Genomic DNA, 8,011 nt, shown 5'->3' with positions numbered 1-8,011 from the left:
ACAAGACTAGAACGAGTCTTTGGAACAAGTGTTTCAGGCATTTCAGTCTCAAATATAACTAGAACTGAACTAGCACCACTTCAATAACTTAGCGGGATGTTTCAACCTCTAAACACTGGCAAAAGGTGGAAAGTGAAAGACTGTGACCACTCCGTTGCTGCTCTGGCGTTCGCTGATAGTTACTAAACTTCGGTGCAAGTTTGTTCAATGTCATGACCAAGAAAGAGCTTTCACCTTCGAGCGGCGACGGTGACGGGGACCCCAGTGATAGCAGCAGCAGCAGCAGCGGCAACAGCATAACACTCTCACTCGCGGCCTCCCTCCGGCAGACTACGAACACACTCACGGGGCGAACCCGCACCCAGCACTGGTGCCGCTTTTCTGGTGGAAAAATAGACGCCCGTCATCTGTTTCCTGCCTGACACGACGATTTGGTTCACTATGTCGTAAACCATTCTGCACAATCTGCACCGTGGATCTAACGTCGAACTGAGAAGCTGATCATTTTCAAATTTTCCCTTCACCTCAGTTATTAGCATCTTTTCCCGTCGGTAGTTGCAGTCCTCTTCCATTTACTTCTTATTTGCATATTTTATTCGTCCTTATGTTGTTCATGAAAACACTGTGGTAACTACCTGAAGTCTGATTTTATATATTTCCCAGAATCTAGTTATTATTATCCGAAATGCAGCGTAAAACCCATTATTTTTCCGCGTTCGAGTCTCCGTCCTTTTTTACTTACATTACAAAAGCAAAAAATAGTAACCAAACAATGGTTTCATTTCACAAACTGCAAAAAGAAAATGACCTTCAGCAAGACACGCTCTACCTAACGCTTGCGCCTGTATTGAAGTTAAATTATTACGATGCAGAGCAATCTCTTAATTTATGTGTCCTACGAAGTCTGCGGAAAAGGTTCGATTCTGAAGCATGGATGAAGTATCAGTTTAGGGACGAAGTCCTCAGACGTATGTATGATCCAACGTCTAAAAACTGGCATGATCTAATGACATTTATATTTTCCCCACATCCCCATCCGGTATTCGTTATTATTTGCTTTATGATCAAATAATCTTTCCCTACCGATGATTTATTGTATTGTTTCAGGCTTTTCGTCTTTAAGGTTAAAATACTTTACACAAGCTATATTTCAAAGGAAAAAATATAGAAATAAAAAACTATTAGGAAGGAAGCTGGCTACATTAATATGCGCTCAAATCCACGGTCTTTAGACTCGCGCAACCACAAAATTGCTGAGTGAGAAGCTGGAACGACTAGCGCTTAATCTAGTTTAATTTCCTCGTTCTTTTGCTCGCGTAATGACAATGAAGAAAGGAAACTACTAATTATCAAATTTATGCAGCTTGAGGTACAAAAACTTACTGGTCGTGTAACTTCATTCTCATAAAATTAGGACAAAGGTAGACAGAACGTCACGAGATGTCATGAGCAAGGAACTCATTACTTCATTGCATTTCACACACATACACACACACACACACATATATATACATACATATATATATATATATATATATATATATATATATATATATATATATATATATATATATATATATATATATAATTTGTGTGCATCCATCGAAAAAGTCTTTTTTCATGTAGAATTACAGACTAAAGAAGCGACTCCAGCGCTAATTTAGTACTGCATCTTCCTTTTTCTAATTAATTTACTTCGTTAGCTAAAGAGGATGATAGTGTAATTCTATAAGAAAAATAAGAGGTTTTTCAGATGTGTGGGTGTGTGTGTGTGTATCCACGCAGCAATGTACATTGGATTTGGGGCCAATCTATTAAAATGCTTTTTGCATGTTAACTTAATCGGTTAGAGACCGTTAGACGACTGTGCAGTCGCAAACAGTGAGAACTGGATGGGGCTATCAAACTCATCCCAAACTCTTTGCTGAAAACTGCAAGTGTATCACCTTCCAAGCAATACTCACTAAGTGGAAAATGGCATATGGTGAATGTATTTATATATAGTATGTATGTATGTATGTATGTATGTATATATATAATAGATATATATATATATATATATATATATATATATATATATATATATATATATATATACATATCAGTCTGATTCGCTGCTTAGGTCAACAGAGGCGCAGTCGAATGTGTGTAAAAGCACTACAGGGCCGTTTCTCCTTAAGACCCGTCCATACCGAACTCTGTTCGATGTGACGTCAGAAGCGGAGAAACAGCTGTAAAGTCTGGCTTTTCCTGCTTCTGACGTCACATCGAGGCAAAATTTCGTCAGGCAAAGCTCGACCGTGTGGACGGGGCTTTAAAAGGATTGGACCATAGAATAACAAATGCCGATCTCAGTCATATTCATCCTCTAAATACTGAATACAGGATGAACCTATCTGCAGAAAGCGTCCACTAAATTTACGCTTCTTATCCCTACACAGATGTTCTATCATTGCCATCGACTTCCAAAGAAGTCACTCCAATTTATCCTTCATACACTCTAGTAGATGGTCCATTGTATTACGACTCTTCTTTAAACCCTTCTATGTTGGCTCATTCTGTTTCCCTCCCCTCCTTCCGCCCAAAACCCAAAACTTCCTAATCATACGAAACACACCTTCAACAAACCTATCATTCTCCATTCTCTCCATGTAACCAAACCACCACAAATACACATGTTTCTACTCACCCATACTTTGTGCCACAATATTTTGTTTCCACATTCCTCACAGGACGCAAACAGTTCGCCCCACTAGATTCCAACTTCTTTTACAAACTCGTATTCGATTCTACTTTCACTTCGACAAAGTTAGCGTAATAGTCCCTTCCTATTTCGTAAATATGCCTTCCACAGATAATCTTTCATATAAGGATATTTTGTTGATTAGTTTTAACTGCATTCTTTCCAGATGTCTTAAGATGCAGCACTCTTCTTTCCGTGTACAGGCTCCTAACATCCTAAGACATGTGAAAACAATAGACTTCAAACAAACTTCACTCGGTACACAGCAATATTAACGATCTTATCATTTCTTTACTTTTAGTCATGTTAAAACTTATATTAAAATTAGGTATTAACACGAATCGTGACCATACAACAGAGCCAGCATACGTTCCTCGACACAAAAATTGCATATCAAAAGTCGTAAAGCTAAATCACGTACACTAAACGAAAATGAGATATACATGTAATACTAATAAAGCAACTACAGACTGTTTTCAAGTCCGTAGTCATTGTGCTAAGATTTCAAACATTATCAGCGTATCGTAAAGCAAGTCCTTATCTAAAAAATATCATATGAAAATATAATTCTCACTAGTACGAAATGCTCTGACAAATATATTTACCAGTTAAAACTTATAAGGTCTGAAGCAAAGAATTAGGGATAGGTACATGTGAATACATCCAGTGTTAGAAGCTGTTTGTCACATTATTCGTCTCGAATAATTAGTTGGGGGTTTACCTCATTTATAGGAAAAGTTTCTCTGTCATTCACCATCTCACCAAGGAGACGTAAATTCTCAGCATGGTAACTTTTCTAAATGTTATATTTTTATATGAAGTTGACTCTATACCATTCTCGACGTTTTTTTTAAATACAAAATGGACAAGACGTGCATATGGATTTCGTCGATGGGTATTTGTGGTATTCTAAGCAAGATTAAGTGGAATTGCACCCACTTTAATTGGAATTATAAGTATATCAACTTGACGGTATTCGCATACTTCATTGTCTAGTTCCTTTTATCGCATCAAGATATTTTAATTGTACACATCACTTACAATAGCATCAGGTATCGCACCTTTTCTGTGATAATATCAAGTTGTTTTTCTCTTACTTTATAATTGCAATATATTTGAGCAACGTAGAATGTTTCGACTGTTTTTCTGAATTCTTTTTCTATGAATTTTTCATTATACTTCCTGAACTATTTTTCAATGAGTACCAACCATGCAGTATTTATTTCTATGGGTATAAACTAGTGTAGCAAGACTATAAACCAATGAAAGAGCCTGATGGTTTGTTATTATGCGCCCTCCATGAGTTAGAAATAGAATATGTAGAAAAGAGGTTCCATCTAGAGAAATATTTATTTATATATATATATATATATATATATATATATAATATATATATATATATATATATATATATATATATATATATATATATATATATATATGCCATTTCACCTAGGACAGGGCGCTCTCGAGGGCTTTTAACCTTCCGGTTCTCAGTAAGTTCTCTGGGTAAGTTTTCCACCCCTATGCCCTTTATAAACTCGTTGTAGGCTGCCGCATTCAACTACCTACCAAGTTCATAATTCACTGTAGCGATCAACAGATATACTATGAATAGTTGAGAACCGTAAAGAAATCACTTCCTAACCCATTCACGGGATCGATTTTGGGATATTTGATAGGCAGAAACAAGTGCATGTAATATTTCAGCATTAAACCGTTTTCCCTAACAATAGGAGGCACCGGACAAAAGCAAGACAATGGTCAGGTAATCTAACGACTAAATCTTGGATAAAAATGTCCAGAAAACATTCAAACCTACACACCATCTACCCACCAATTTCTAAGCATTCGCTTTTTACCAAACAAACCAACCCCCCTAATCCTTCCGCACTATACAGTCTCTTAAGCAAATTATCATTTTCTTTCCTCTCCATTCCTTCATATGCCACATACGGTGCACATGCTACAGTTCATTTTAACAGCTTCCACTTATTTCATTCATTCGAAATCAACATCCACACTTCTATTCCATGAAGTGTTGGCTCAACAATCCCTTTTACATATTCCACCCCTGCCCTCCACGACAATCCAAGTTCTTCCACATCTGCACAGCCCGCTGCTTTTTTAAAATTCCTTAACCTACTCTTTCGTTCTACAATCATCCAGAATCTTTACTCCCAAACACTTATAAAAATCTGTTGCTTCCATTTTCTCACCATCACACATTCGCTGCTCTATCTTAACGCTTCCCGTGTACACCATCCTTACTCTCATGCATGTTTACGATCAACTATTTCCAAAGTCCAAACGCCTTCAGTCTCTTTCACTCATTTCTGATTCTTCTCTTCCCAATTCCCATTTAGTATTGTGTCATTTGCAAACAGCCCCTCCACGTTTAATAGAGGACATTACTTTCTTATACCACAACTTTATGTTTATACCGATACTGCACAATAATTTTTCTCTCCATAAAATTCCCTAATTATAAACTTCTTTTCGCTTACTCAGGGAGTAAGCCTACAGACTACTTTGTTGTTGCTGTTGTTGTTCTTGTTGGGGGGGAGGAGGTAGGAAAGGTCCATGAAGAGCCTAAAAAGATCTGAAAAGGGTGTTTCGTGTTGTGTTAAAGATACAGGAATTTTAGGATAGGATACTCATAATTTATTTATTAGAATGAATATTGTAAAAAATAAATAATGTGCATGTTAAGCAGTATAGAAAAATTATTTCCAATAAAATATAGCGTATTTATTTCAATTTTCGATAGCGAAACAAGGCTCTACGTGACCAAAAATTTTAGCACATTTTAATTTATTTGGTGTACTGAATTTAGAGGCAATGTTTCTGTTCAATTATTTTGTTTCCACTCATAACTAAGAATATATGAGCGAGTTTAATCTGTGTCCTTTTCATTTGGTCCTTGTTGTTAGTATGAGTAGTACTAAGTATGAGTATTAATTACGAAGACCACTTCACATTAAGTTAGGAATATTATGTTTACAACTTATGCGTGAAGGGAAAATCTTACGTGCGTCTAAAATAAGCTGGATGTCGGATCATCCATTGTTCTCCCTACAGCACTTGATTACCCTATCCAATTTACTCTTCTCCTTCCATTATTATCAAACAAGTTTATCTTCATAGCAATTAAAGGCACTGTTTCACATAATTTTCTAAGGTTTAAATTTGTAGGCTATCGGTCTTGATGTTTAATTGTTGAACCAATAATTTGCAGACAAACCTCCGCCCACCCCTCTTATTACCCCCCTTAACGTGCTCCTAAATCCACTGTGTTGGTACTACAAGCTAATAAATTCCTTATCTTACTATCGCTCTTTCCCAGTACAGTATACTTGTGAATATTCTTTAGCAATCATAAATTTCTGACGATATTTTCCAAAACACATTTCACCAAGAACTCCTTCATTTTCTTTTATCCCATTAATTCCGTATCTACCAACAAACACCTTTTTACTCTCATTCTTATCCATTGTACACACGCACACATAAACAGTATGCAAACCAAGCTGGTCCCGTAACAGGGGTGGTTCCTCTGATAAAACAATGAACACCTTCACACTTCAGTTGCTGAATCATGGATGATTCCTGGCACAAAAAAAATTCCATACCACTATTTGCTTTGCTTCAAATACCTTCAAAGAGAGCTCACTGGCAATACGTCAAACACCCCGCGCACCCTGTACCACTCACCTCTCGCTTCCTGGATGTCGAGGCCCATAATATCAAAAGTCTTATCTGAACTGCTTTTCTACAGCTTCATCCCCTCCTCTCTCGCAACAATTCTGAATTATTTACTTTTTCCACTAAATTATCATTCTGCAAAACACCTACATCCAACCTTCTAACAACCTCCTTTTGGGTATCTCCCTTTTTTTTTATCCAATCTTCTTGTAATACATAAATAACGATTTCTGTAGCTTTCACGGTCTTTCACTCTATTCAATATCCACACTTGTCTTTGTGAGCAGAGTTAGTTTAATAAATCTATCAAATATTTCACCCTTGTCCTCCATAAAACATTCCAAGTTTCCTCCCAATCTTTAGCATTCATTCTCACACCTTTGTTGTTTCACCACCTGTCTAGGATGTAAAACTGTATAAACAAAATCCATAATATGATTTGCCAGACTATGCAAACAATATCGCTGCCAGAATTCGTCAATAAACAACATATCGATAAACATAGAGTAAATCATCAACTGCTGTCCCTTTGTTTCTTACATGGAGTCAGTACGTAATTGACATGCACAGGAATCAAAAGATACTACTTAAATTCATACTGTGAATTAATAGGCTGACCAATAACGAAAAGCCAACACCACACGCGACCAAAAAAAAAAATAATCAATAAAATATACAAATCAAAATAGACAATATAATCTTATGTCGGGTAACCCCTGAACTACTTCGATGGCCCCAGAATCGGCAAATGGCACCTGAAAATAACTGAGATTCCCTTCGAAATCCCCTTGAAATCAATAAATGCCCTTGGAATTCTAGAAATACTCCAGAATCACTAACAACGCCCCACTCGGTATCACTGAATGACGAAGTATCCGGGAATCATAGGAAATCCTCTGAAAAACCATGCAGAGCGTCGGAGAGAAAAGCACTAGAAAACGTCACCAGAAGCATAGAGCAATCACTATCATATCATCGCCTCCAAAGCGCGTGACGCAAAAGGCCTCTGTAAAATTCCGCCACTCATGTCTTTCCCGTGATTTATCTCCAGGATAGTTATCACAAGAAAAAATCACTGGACTTATAAAAATATATATAACTAAAAATAGTTTTAGAAACTACTTCTAGTTATTGCACTTAGTTAATTAACGTAAATATACACACGAACGATTAAGCATAAACCTCTTCATAAATTAACATAAGGTAGACTGGCAAAGTTTAAGAGATCTTAAAACAATAAATGAATTTTAATTATGAATACATTTTGTACTTGGAATTCTAAACATTGTATCAAATCCATTACTGTGTTTTTAAATAATCCATTGTCCTGAATATCATATAATGCCAAGAACAATGCAGTAACTTCGGCCATCATAACAAAAGTTTTCCAAATAATTTTTTCACTGATCCTCAAAGCTTTTCAAAGTCGAATAGTATGTATGAACATAAAAGCGATAAAATGTTATGTATTTACCCTTTATTACAGAATAAACGCTATCTATTCTACTACAATATAATATTTGAAATTTAATATATAAAGAGAAAGGTCATGAATATAAGTTT

At 36.2% G+C, this 8,011-nt stretch overlaps 1 protein-coding gene across 2 annotated transcripts in view; it reads left to right on the top strand.

Moving 5' to 3' along the window:
• Positions 1–8,011, top strand: part of LOC135223599 (dipeptidyl peptidase 4-like) — a 312,810-nt gene that overhangs the window by 25,305 nt on the left and 279,494 nt on the right. The gene's annotated exons all lie outside the window — the stretch shown is intronic.

Source organism: Macrobrachium nipponense, chromosome 10 (assembly GCF_015104395.2).
Source record: "Macrobrachium nipponense isolate FS-2020 chromosome 10, ASM1510439v2, whole genome shotgun sequence".
In the NCBI taxonomy this organism is placed as follows: Eukaryota; Metazoa; Arthropoda; class Malacostraca; order Decapoda; family Palaemonidae; genus Macrobrachium; species Macrobrachium nipponense.
The sequence above is the reverse complement of the archived record's forward strand: the minus strand, read 5'-3'. Positions and strand labels throughout refer to the sequence as shown.